We start from the raw sequence: 13,272 nt of genomic DNA, 5'->3' as shown, positions 1-13,272 counted from the left end.
TAGGGATAACGAGATGCTCAGGGAATTCGTGTCCCGGTTTCAAATGGAACAGATTGATTTGCCCCCGGTCGTGGATGATTAGGTCGTTCAGGCTTTCACCCAAGGACTCAACATTTGAAGCTCGTTGGCTTCATAGCAGTTGAAACAAAACTTGGTAGAATATCCGGCCATCACTTGGGCTGATGTCCATAACCGGTATCAATCAAAAATCAGGGTCGAACATGATCAGCTTGGGGGCCCTTTCGGGTCCGTGTATCCCGTCAGAACCATCGATAGAGTCAAAAGAGACATTGATCATGAACCGAGGTCAAACAAGGATCGGTATCAGTCGTACAATGGAGATCGAAGAAGCAGTGGATTGGGGCAGAACCCTATGAGAAATGAAAGAAGAAACGACCGAGGTCAAAGAAACCGGGGACTCATGAGCAAAAGCAGCTTCGGCAGGCCCGTCGGGCCTAAAGAAGCGCCAAGATTATTAGAGTACAACTTCAACGTCGATGCCGCCACTATCGTATCTTCCATCAGACACATCAAAGATACCAAATGGCCTCGACCTCTACAGTCCGATCCATCCCAAAGGGATCCTAACCTAATGTGCAAATATCACGACACTCATGGCCACAGAACAGAGGACTGTCGACAATTAAGAGAGAAGGTGGCCCAGTTGTTCAACAATGGACATCTACGAGAGTTCCTGAGTGATCGGGCCAAGAACTACTTCAGGAACAGGGATTCTAATAAATAGACCGAGCAGGAGGAACCTCAGCATGTCATTAACATGATAATCGGTGGAGTCGACATTCCCTAGGGGTCGATGCTGAAGCGCACCAAAGTATCCATCACAAGGGGAAAATGGACTCGGGATTATGTACCGAAAGGAACCTTGTCTTTCAACGACGAGAATGCTTAGGGGATCGTGCATCCCCACAACGATGCACTGGTAATATCGGTACTCATAAATAAATCTCGAGTTAAGCGGGTGTTAATTGATCTAGGTAGCTCAACCAACATCATCAGATTGAGGGTCGTGGAACAACTCGGCCTACAAGATCAGATCATACCTGGGGTCCGAGTCCTGGACGGGTTCAACATGGCATATGAGACCACTAAAGGGGAGATAACATTATCGATGAACATTCTCGGAACTATTCAGGAAGCCAAGTTCTATGTAATCGAAGGAGATATGAGATACAACGCTTTGTTTGGGAGGCCATGGATTCACAACATGAGAGCAATACCCCCAATACTGCACCAGGTGTTGAAATTCCCAACACCCGGAGGAATCAATACAGTTACGGGGAACAACTGGCCTCCAAGGAAATATTCGCGGTCGATGAGGTGATCCCGGCATCCACACTCTCGATAGCGAAGGGTCCGAATCTGGTGGCCAAAGACGAGGCCAAATAGCAATTATCGGTACCAGCCTCGACAGAACTAGAAAAACAAGGGGTAGACGAGGACGACGACTACAGAGTTCCCAGATCCTTCATAGCCCCCGACGATTCCGACGCTAACAAATCAACGGTCGAGGAACTGGATCAAGTCGCACTAATCGAACACTTGCTAGATCGAAAGGTATACCTGGGCATGGGGTTAAGCCCCGAGCTCAGGAAAAAACTCATTTAATTTCTTATAGCTAACGAAGATTGTTTCTCTTGGTTGCACCTTGATATGACAGGGATCCCGCCGGAAATAACCACTCACAAGCTAAGCCTGGACCCGAAGTTCCACCCGGTCAAGCAGAAGAGGAGACCCCACTCTGAGGTTAAACATGCTTTCATCAAGGATGAGGTATCTAAATTCCTTAAAATTGGGTCCATTCGGGGTTAAATACCTGGATTGGTTAGCAAACGTAGTGGTAGTACCTAAAAAGGGGAATAAATTAAGAATGTGTGTAGAATATAAAGACTTGAATAAGGCATGTCCCAAGGACTCCTTCCCTCTGCCCAACATCGACCGCATGATCGATGCAACGGCCGACCACGAGATCCTCAGTTTTCTCGACGCCTATTCCAGGTACAACCAAATACGGATGAAACCGAGCAATCAGAAAAAAACCTCCTTCATCACTAAGTACTACACCTACTGCTATAACGTGATGTCATTTGGACTAAAAAATACCGGTGCCACTTACCAACGCCTAGTAAACCGAATGTTCGAGGAACAAATAGGAAAATCAATGGAGGTTTACATTGACGATATATTGGTTAAGTCCCTGCGAGCAGAGGACCATTTGATACATTTGCAGGAAACCTTCAGCATATTGAAGAAATACAATATGAAGCTGAATCCAGAGAAGTGTGCATTTGGAGTCGGATCCGGTAAATTCCTCGGATTCATGGTATCCAACCGGGGAATCAAGATCAACCCCGATAAGATCAAAGCCATCGAGTATATCATTTTGTGGACAACATGAAGGCCGTGCAAATATTAATCGGACGCATAGCCCCCCTGGGGAGGTTCATCTCGAGGTCTTCAGACAAGAGTCACCGATTTTTCTCACTGTTGAAAAAGAAGAATAACTTCTCGTGGACCCACCCCAGAGTGCCAACGGGCCTTGGAGGAGCTCAAGCGATATTTATCGATGCCACCGCTGCTCCACACGCCGAAGACAAACGAGCAACTATACTTGTACCTGGCAGTATCGGAGATAGCGGTAAGTGGAGTCCTAGTCCGGGAAGAGAAAGGTACACAATTTCCAATTTACTATGTCAGCAAGACTTTAGGCGAGGCCGAAATTAGATACCCTCACCTAGAGAAATTGGCGCTTGCTTTGCTAAGCGCCTCTAGGAAGATGAAACCGTATTTTCAATGTCACCACATATGTGTTGTGACTACTTACCCATTGAGGAATGCAATGCATAAACCCGAACTCTCGGGGCGGTTGGCCAAATGGGCCATGGAGATCAGCGGGTACGATATTGAATATCGGCCCTGAACCGCTATTAAATCTCAAATTTTGGCAGACTTTATTACCGACTTTATGCCAGCCCTAATAGCCGAGGTCGAAAGAGAGTTATTGTTGAACTCAGGGACTTTTTCGGGGATTTGGACCCTCTTTACGGACGGTGCCTCAAACGCAAAAGGGTCCTGACTTGTCATCGTATTGAAGCCACCAACAGGCAATGTAGTTAGACAATCTATTAAGACTGTAAAATTGACTAACAATGAGGCCGAATATGAGGCCATGATTGCAGGTCTCGAACTAGCCAAAAGCTTAGGGGCGGAGGTTATCGAAGCTAAGTGCGACTCCCTCCTTGTGGTGAGCCAAGTTAATGGGATGTTCGAAGTCAGAGAGGAACAAATGCAAAGGTACCTGGATAAGTTGCAGGTAACATTACATCGGTTCAATGAATGGACTCTACAACACGTACCTCGGGATCAAAACAGTGAAGTCGATGCCCTTGCTAACTTGGGGTCATCGGTCGAAGACGATGAGTTCAACTCGGGGACAGTCGTACAACTCATGAGATCGATGGTGGAAGAAGGCCACACCGAGATAAACTCAACAAGCCTAACTTGGGACTGAAGAAATAAATATATAGAATATCTGAAGACCGGAAAACTGCCCTTGGATCCAAAGGAATCGAGGGCCCTACGTACGAAGGCAACTAGTTTTAGTTTGTCCGAACTGTTCAGAAGAACATTCGATGGCCCGCTCGCGATATGTCTAGGAGAGAGAGATACTGAGTACGTTCTGATGTATATTCACGAAGGCACCTGCGGAAATCATTCAGGCGCCGAATCATTGGTTCAAAAAATAATTAGAGTCGGCTACTACTGGATCGACATGAAAAGGATGCGAACGAGTTCGTACAAAAATGTGATAAATGCCAAAGGCATGATCCGATGATTCATCGAGCCGGGGAGCTGCTGCATTCGGTCTTGTCACCCTGGCCATTCATGAAATAGGGGATGGAAATCGTTGGCCCCCTTCCATGGGCACCTGGTAAAGCTCAATTTATATTATTTATGACTGACTATTTTTCTAAGTGGGTGGAAGCCCAGGCGTATGAGAAGGTCAGGGAGAAGGAAGTCATCGATTTCGTTTGGGACTACATCATATGTCGGTTCGGAATGCCGGCCGAGATCGTGTGCGACAATGGGAAACAGTTCATTGGCAGCAGAGTAAGCAAGTTTCTCGAGGACCATGAGATCAAAATGATCCTATCAACACCCTACCACCCTAGTGGGAACGGACAAGCAGAGTCCACTAACAAAACCATACTCCAAAACCTCAAGAAGATGTTGATCGACACCAAGGGAAAATGGAAGGAAATCTTGCTCGAGGTCCTGTGGGCATACCGTATGACCTCGAAGTCCAGTACCGGGGCCACCCCGTTCTCACTGGTTTATGGCATCGAAGCTCTAATACCGGTCGAAGTCGGAGAACCGAGTCTCAGGTTTCGATATGCAACCAAAGAATCAAACGACGAAGCCATGAATACGAGCTTGGATCTAATAGATGAAAGGCGCGAAGCCGCCCTTGTTTGGTTGGTTTCCCCAAAACCTGCAGATCGAGAGGACTTAGTGTTAAGGAAGGTCACGCTAAGCACCCGGAACCCGAACGAAGGGAAGTTGGGGCCGAACTGGGAAGGTCCTTATCAAATTATCGAGATCACTGGAAAGGGATCGTACAAACTCGGAACAATAAACGGTGAGCAACTACCGAACAACTGGAACATAACTCACTTGAAGTGATATTACTACTAAGGTACGACCCCATTCATTCCTTTTACTTATTTGCATTTTGGACTAACACTTGCAGGCAACTGTCGAAGAACGACAAAATTTTTAGGCTTGAAAGCACGCGTTGCACTCTTTTTCCCTTGAACCGATTTTGTCCCAAATGGGTTTTCCGGCAAGGTTTTTAACGAGGCAACAGTAAATAGCGCTAACTTAGAATTGAAGGCCGGCTACGAACTGGTGTCAAAGATCACGACAACAATATTCAAGGCTTCTCTATGATTGGCCTCGAACACTAGGGAGCATCACCCTCAGATAATGACTTTAGCAAGGAAAGAAACTTTATGATCGAATGGTCTCGGCTCGATCGATAAGATTTATTGTAAGGGCCAAACGGTCAAATGAACCGTGCCCACATAGACTGCTCGAGCCCTTACACAAAGCTTGTACACATGTGTAACCATATATATTACGCACATAAATAAAAAGAAGTTTCTACCTTGCGGATTAATATCTTGTCCCTTAAAAATTTTCTTTTCTTTCTTTTATCTCAAGGAATTTCCTACATTCGATCCCCTAAAGATATCGAGCCCAAGGGGCGCCTTTATCCGGGTCCAAAGGATTGCTCTCACTCGAGGACTGCCATCCAAAGACAAACTCGGACTGCCCTAGCTATCAGAGCCCGGGGGCACAAGACCTATTAGGCAGTGCACGAACCTTAAAGGCTATGGCCACCCCCATTCGGGGACTGTTATCTTGGGCAATCCCGGATAACTCGAGGTAACAATCTCACTTGGCAACACCAGAACTAAAATGGCTACGACCATATTAAAATGGCTCGGAGACATCCGAGACCCGTAACAAAAAACAAGGCCTTCAAAATTTCTAAATCGGTTCAAAAGGCTACCCTTGAAAAAATTATCATCTAAATATTTCTAAGTATTTTGGGAAAAGCTTCCGGTCATACTGAGCCCCCACTAATCGTAAGCGAAATAATATCGAAAGAAAGGCATGTTCGAACCTCCGAACAAGACCTAAATATTACATGCTAAGGTATTTCGATCTTTGTAAATATAAAGAATAAAGCGAAGGAAAACAAACTTAGAAACTGTCCAAGGGAGAAAAGGAGCCTTATATTATATTATATATATAAAAAGTCTTTACAAAGGCCAAACTGCCTTAACAAAAGAATAAAAGTACAAAAATAAAGGAAAATGTACAAGGCACTTAAACGACCTAGTCTTCATCAAAGCCCGCCTCGTCGCCAGGGTCTTCGGAGCCCCCTCCATCCTTGGATCTGCTCGAACCCTCAGAGTCTTCTTTATCCTCGGGATATGCCATCTTCTTGGCAGCGACTTCGAGTCCCTTAGCACTTTCAATCTCAGCCGATAAGTCGAAATCCCGAGCATGAATTTCCTCAAGGGACTCTCTTCGGGATTTCCACTTTGCATGCTCGACGACATCTTTCAGTCGATCCTGGGCTGCCTCGGCGTTGGCCTTATATTGAGCCACCATATTGTCTGCATCATCTTTGACCACCACAACCACCGACTTGGCCATTTTGAGCTCATTGGCAAGAGTTTCTTGATTAGAGACGGTTGAGCTTAGCTGGGACTGGAGCTTCTCAACTTTTTGGGCCCACACCTCGGCCTTTTCCTTTGTCGCCCGAAGCTGGACCTCTGCTGAAGTCAGCTACGCCCGTGCAGTCTCCTTTTCCAAGGCCAAACAGTCCATCATGCCTCTCAATTCTTCAGTCTCGGCCTTAACTGCATCCATCTCAGTTCAGAGTTGGTCGATCCGATCGATCTTCTATTAAACCTGCAGATTCTGACCATAAGTCACCATGCCTAGCTCATCGTCACTAACTTCAAATATTTTTACCAGTTTAACCAGGTCAGCATGATCCTTCCGAGCCACCTCCAGCTCAGCTCGGAGGCTCTTAGCCTCCCTTTCACGCTGCTCGCTGAGGAGTTTGTAAGTATCTCTCTTCTCAGTTAGCCCTCGGACCTTGGCTTCAAGCTGGTTCAACTCGTCCTGATATCAAAGGAAAGTTTCATGGTGAATTACCGAGGCCTACAAACACAAAAGAAAAATGTTAGGGTTATCTATGAATTAGTATAAGTATGAATTAAAGGCATCAAGAAATATCTAAAGTTACCCGGTTTAGTGCCTGTTGTGCTTCTTGAATAGGCAGGGCGCGTCTATCTCGTTCATCTTGGATTGGTCTTCCTCGGTCACCAGACACCGAAGGTAACTGGCCATCCCTGGGGGGGCATAGAGGACCCGGGCATCCTACGGAATGGAGATGATAATGGATCGCTTCCGGTCAGGATCTACACTCGGAGTTGGGAATCGGTTGATCAGTTTCGGGCTTGAGGAAGGCTCGCGTGCTCCCGAAGATGGACTCTTCTTCGATACCTCTAAGTCACCCAATCCTGTGACGTTCTCCGTGGCGATAGAGTCCACGCCATTAAAAAAGCCACGGAAGGGGTCGTCCATTCCACGAGCCCCCTTGTTGGTACGTTTTCCACCATTTAGGCCTCATTATACATGGACTCAGTAAAAAAGGGTGATTCAGTGATGTCTATCACACCGAGTGCTTCCTTCGGGGCACTGTCCGCATCCCGGGCAGCCTCAGCCCCAGCCTCTTCATCGACCCCCTTAGCTTGAGGCAGGTCGGTCTCGAGATTCTCTAGTTCGGAGGCCCTTGACCTTCGAGCTGTGACGGCACGCGGGCCATCAAGACAAGGGTTTCTTCTTCTTCTTCTTCTTCTTCTTCTTCTTCTTCGGTCTCGTCTCTTAGCCGGTAGAGCAAATCCGAAGGTGGTGCTCGGGCACTGGTGCTATCTTTTGGCTTGCGCACCAGCCTTCTTCTTATTTTCTTTTTCTTCAAGCTCAGGGAACTCGGATCCCTCTTTAGTTTCTTCTCTCCGGCCTGTCTCAGAGCAGGGGACTCGGTAGGTAAGTCCTCGCTATCGGCTGGCGGCCTCAGTTCGGCATCCTTGGATAAACCTACAAAAAGAAGTAAATGGAGTAAGGACTTAATGCTAAAAAAGGAATCCACATATGGCCTACTTAGTAAAGGCGTCTCACCATGGGAACGGGCCTCTCAACGGCCCTTCGAGAGCTTGCGCCATGAACGCTCAGAGTAGGGCATCTGTGATACGATACCGTCAACCCACTCCTTGAGTCGAGGGACAACATTTGGGACCCGAGCGATGGTTGCACCGCCATAAAACATCAATAAGGAAGAAGGAAATAAGTATAAAATCGACTTTCGAAAATAAAATTGTACTTACGTGATGTATTCCACTTCTCAATACTCGAGAACGGAGCTTTGCTGGCCTGACGCACGAGCATTATCAATCCCCCAAGAAGATTCGGGGACTGTACAAGCATAGAAGATGGTTGATGTTGAACAAACATCCATCAATTCTGCTCACGAAGAACAGGAGGAGTATCATGATCCTCCAAAGCAAATGATGAATCTGACCGAGGCACACCTCGTACCTCTTACAAAAATCAACGGTGACCGGGTCCATCGGGACCAGTGTAAAGGGATAAGTGTAAGCACTTTGGTATCCCTCTACGTGGGTGGTGATGGCTTCATCGGGGCCAGGGATCACTATGCCCTTTCTGGCCTAATTGCAGTCTTTTAGGACCGTAAGGAGGACTCCTTCAGTGATCGAGCATATTTATCTCGAGAACTCCTCACGACGGCCTTGTACGGAGGAAGGCTTTTCAACCTTGAAATCAGCGTTGACCGAACATCCTCCGGGGATGAACATTTTCAAAGGAAGTTTCGGTACTGGTTCGTCGACGGCAGTACGCAAAAGTGTCTACGCCTTACTAACCGGCTGAGTAGAAAGGGTTTCTTTCTGGGAATGGTTTTGGAAGTCTTTGCCATTTCTTTAAAAGATGGAGGAAAAATGGAGAAGGAAAGGAAGTTGAAGGATTGTACTTGTTGTCTTGAGATGAAGATAAACAAGAGTTCTTGCAAAGGATCTCATATTAATGGAGTAAAAGTGCTAGAAAGTATTGAAATTTTAAGAGTACGAGGGTAGAAGGTTTGGATGAAAAGTTAAAATGAGCAAAGGAAGAGGTATTTATAGTATTTTAGCGACGGTTCGCATCCAGGAATGGCCGACCAGCGGCTGACATGCATTTAATGCCATCAGGACTTGACTGACAAGGCATTTCAGTTGTTTTGTCATTTTCGTCATGGTGTATCGAAGTGAGAATCGGAAGCACACATCGTTTCTCGTCTACTCTTTGAAAAATGAGGGGACTATCTGTATACGGTCGAAATCGATCTCGTGGTGCATCCTAGCCACCGATATGGTAAGCCAGGCTCGAGATATGACAATAAAGGACTGAAGATCGACCTCAAGTCCCACCGAGCTAGAACTTGGAGATAGGATGCCTGCCTTCGAGAATATCGAGGCCATGATATCGGAACCGGTCCTAGCCTCAAACGACTTTGAAGAAACATTGTCAGCATAGCCAATGGAAGCTCGAAATATCCGTGACCGAATGGATATTACGGCGGGAATCTCGGCACGTACCGATAAAGAACCGACAATCAGTAAATCAAATGATTTTTTACCTTTTATAGAATTGTACCTAAAGTGAGACTCCTCTACCATATAAAGAGGGTCTGATAATTCATAAATTACACTGTAACACGCATTCAAAAGCAATATATTATTATTTTTTCTATTATTGGTTCTTTTACTTTCGTTCATCAGTGCTTGTTGTTACGAGCCCAGATTGAGGGCAAATATTTCACTAAGGCTTAAAGCGTCTTCCTCGTGTGGGTTGAGCTTACTTTATCCTTATTTATTTAATTTGTCTTTATTTGCTGCTTTGTGTCAAATAAATTCGCGTATCCTCAAAACCACTTAAAATAAATAATGCATTGATCATTATATGGTGAATGCCTTCAAAACAAAACAAAATTATATGGTGAATAAATAATTGGAGGGGAGGGGGGGCGTTCAGACAGTTAGGATTGAATATGAAAATTTCGATTTGGATATTCGATTTTCGTATTAAATAAATGACAATCCAAATTCAAACCAAAAAAGCTCGGATTGGATCGGATTTTTTAAGTTCGATTTTGGATTAATCAGTTTGGATATTTCAAATTTTCGGTATTGAGCCTATAAGTTTAGATGTTTCTTCGTCTTACAAAAATGAACATCTAAATAAAGTATTCATATTAAATTACCTAAAAAGTTCCTCATTTTCACTACAATTATCCAAATAAAGTATTCAAGTAATGAAATTATTATCAAGAAAATAAAACAAAGACATTAAAAAGGCCGATAAGAAGTAGCAATAGTAAAACTATGACCAAATATAAAGTATTCTGACAATAACTTAGTAATTAGTATTGAACATATGAGATAATGTCTAATTGGCAGGGTATTAGACTTATTATTGTTGACATATGGATAATGGACTAAATATAAACTATAAAAAATTTAGAATTTCGGATATCCAAAAATTTGAAGTACCAAATCCAATATCCAATCTGAAATCCAAAAAAATTTAAAACTAAATCCGAAATCCAATCCTTAATTCGAAAATCCAAACCAAAAATAAAAAATAATGAATTTCGGTTTTAATTTCGAGTTTGCCCAAACTATGCATGTCCCTATAAATAATACGAGAATAGTTATTTTGGAATCACCTATGGTAAGAACATCTTTGTTTTTATAGAAAACATTACTCTCTATGTCAATTGGGGTCACAATGCTACCAAAATTAGTATATGTTTTTTCTTCTTACCTAGTTAACCCACTTTGTATATAACTTGAAATTCTTTTTCCATTCCTTAACCCAGCATTAAAGATCTATTCTAATGTTCTTTTTTTTTCTTCTGCGCCTTCATACAAAAAATTAACTTTAATGTGTAGTTCTTCAATTGTTGACTATATAATTACGCAAGTATTGTAGCCTCAATTACCCAATTATATTCAAAAATAAAAAAACATGAAACAGAAGATGATACATAAGAATATGGGTATGTCACTATAGTAATAACACTAGACACTACTATATTTATATGTTATGGCCATCTTTACACTTTGACGAGCGCAAATTCGGTGTATAAAACTTAGGCTCGCCAATCAAAGATAGTATAGTATTAAATCGTCTTCACAAAGATTGGTTTAAATAATGTTCAAATAAATCTTTAGCTTAACACTATTCAGGAAAATAAACCTTTGATTTTGAGTTATTAATGAACTAAGAGTAAAACTAAGATTATCGATTGTGAATGAATAATGGAAATTGAGTGACTAAGTAGCAACGATTGAATATCAATGTGAGAAATAAGGGCTTTGACAAGATATGTGATCAACTATTATTCTGGATAACTCTGTGCTAAGTTCATTCTTAACTTCTATTGACTCTTTCGATTTTAACAGATTATTAGGCTATCTTAAGGATTAAAATTCTTCTTTCGAATGAATTAAAGTTCGCTAAACAACCTAATGATATGTGCTGTGAAAATATGCAAGAATACGTTGAATGAATGATCTTACGAAGAACGTCTCTCGACTATTCTTCTAAATTGGGTCAATTGATAACTCTACAAGCTCTTTTGATTACCTATGAGAGTCGTGAAATCAACCCAAACAAGATAACACAATGTGAATTGCAACAACACTTCTCTTTCGATTAAAGTAAAACCACAATTAACCTTGCAATTCAAATAGAAACTCGTTTCGCGAATTCAGGGAACTAACAGAAAGCAAATCCAAAATAATAGTCAAATCATAATATCCGTCAATAACCCTAACAAAGATTACTCCATAGTGGAGAAGTTGTTCACAAGAGTATTAAGAGAACAAGCAAATAGTATAATCCACGAATTCAAACAAACATTTGTATTGAATTATTCAGATGAAGTATTCAGAGTCTATGTTGTTTCCTTGCCTTCTTCTCTCCAAACGCTGCTCCAAAATCCTAGATACCCTATTTCGGGATGAGCTAGGCTTCATATAGGTCAAAAGTATGCCTCTAAATTTCCAAAAAGAGGCCTGACTAGAATTCCCGGAGACGGACGTACGCGGCTGCACACCTGGAAGTATGATCGCGCATATGGTCGTGCACATCTGGCAGTGTTTCTGTGATACTTGCGCGCTCAGGTGCGCATTTGTGGTTACTCATGTGCGTCCGCGCATGAGAATTTCTTCTTGGTCAGCTTGTTTTTCTCATACTTAGTGCAATATCTGTCAATTGATCCCCTCTGCACCACCTGCACTGAAAGGCAACATATTAGACCAAAATCGGACTAGATCTCTATCAAATCAACCAATTCAAGGACCCAAAGCAGGCATAAATGTTGATTAATTTTATACTCATCACACTTATCTTTTCAATTGAAGCGAGCAAAGTTGTAAACTAAATTGCTCCTAACACTGCATCCTCCTTAGACAAGTGGCCTGCAAAAATCAACTAGATACCATCCTGTGGTCACATTCAACCATAACCCCGATTATGACATCCCACTAGTGTTGTGGTCAAATCGGAGCCAAATCCTCAATACACCTCAGAAGAAAGAGACAATGCCCATTCACACACCAATTGGAAACAATAGCATAGGGAAATAACACAATAATCACTCACCCTCACAAAGAAATGAATCATTCTTTCAAGAGTACCATAAGCTTGGCTATCGTGTAACTCTCCACTAATGTAGGAACAATATCGTCTAGATCAGAATGGCACCAATTCCCATTTTTTTAAGCACCATGTACATAGACTTTACATTAGGAGGGGAATGTTCACTTTTATTTCTTTACTCATAATGAGCATATCTCTTCTTTGTATTTTATTTTCTTTTTAAATTTTTTCAAACATTGTACAATCCCCTGCTCGCGTACCTCACATCCATTCATGATGGTGCACCTTTATTCTACTTCTCATTGGTTCCACTCAAAACTAACCCCTACCCCCAGACTTATGTCATTTCAGCTTTTAGAATCACACACATGGTATTCAAGTGCTTAGGGACGACTACGAGTTTAGGTTGTAATGTGGTTGCCAAAGAAAGAGGGAATTAGGCTCAACTGGGCTAACTAGGGACAACTTATCAGTTTTTACGAGGGTTCAAAGCAATCAAAAAGGGGCTATCAAAGAAGGCCTACAGTCATCTCCAAATTCCACTATTACCTATGATTTCTCCTTGAGCCACAACCAAGCCAAGTTCTAGACCCTGTCAGACATGATCACTAAAAAAACATTCGCCTCACCACACATAATATTTTGGATAGGCACACAATTCAGACCGTAGTTATCAATTATCTCTCTGATTTACAAGGACAAGATCATGCATCCCACCGGTCAGGCACAATCAACTTTGACAACCACAAGCAACTTTTCAAAAGCTTATCTAAAAACAAAGAAATAACAAAAATCTACTCTAAAAAGTATTTGGTTCAAAATATTACGACCATGATAAAGAACCAAACAAGAAACCCATCGAAGTACAAGTTAAGAAGTTATCCTAAAAGAAAATAAGAAAATATTTTTGGGATTTTTGTTTTTGTGTTGTTTCTTTTCTCTTTTTCTTTT

Source organism: Nicotiana tabacum, chromosome 19 (assembly GCF_000715075.1).
Source record: "Nicotiana tabacum cultivar K326 chromosome 19, ASM71507v2, whole genome shotgun sequence".
Classification (NCBI taxonomy): Eukaryota; Viridiplantae; Streptophyta; class Magnoliopsida; order Solanales; family Solanaceae; genus Nicotiana; species Nicotiana tabacum.
The sequence above is the reverse complement of the archived record's forward strand: the minus strand, read 5'-3'. Positions refer to the sequence as shown.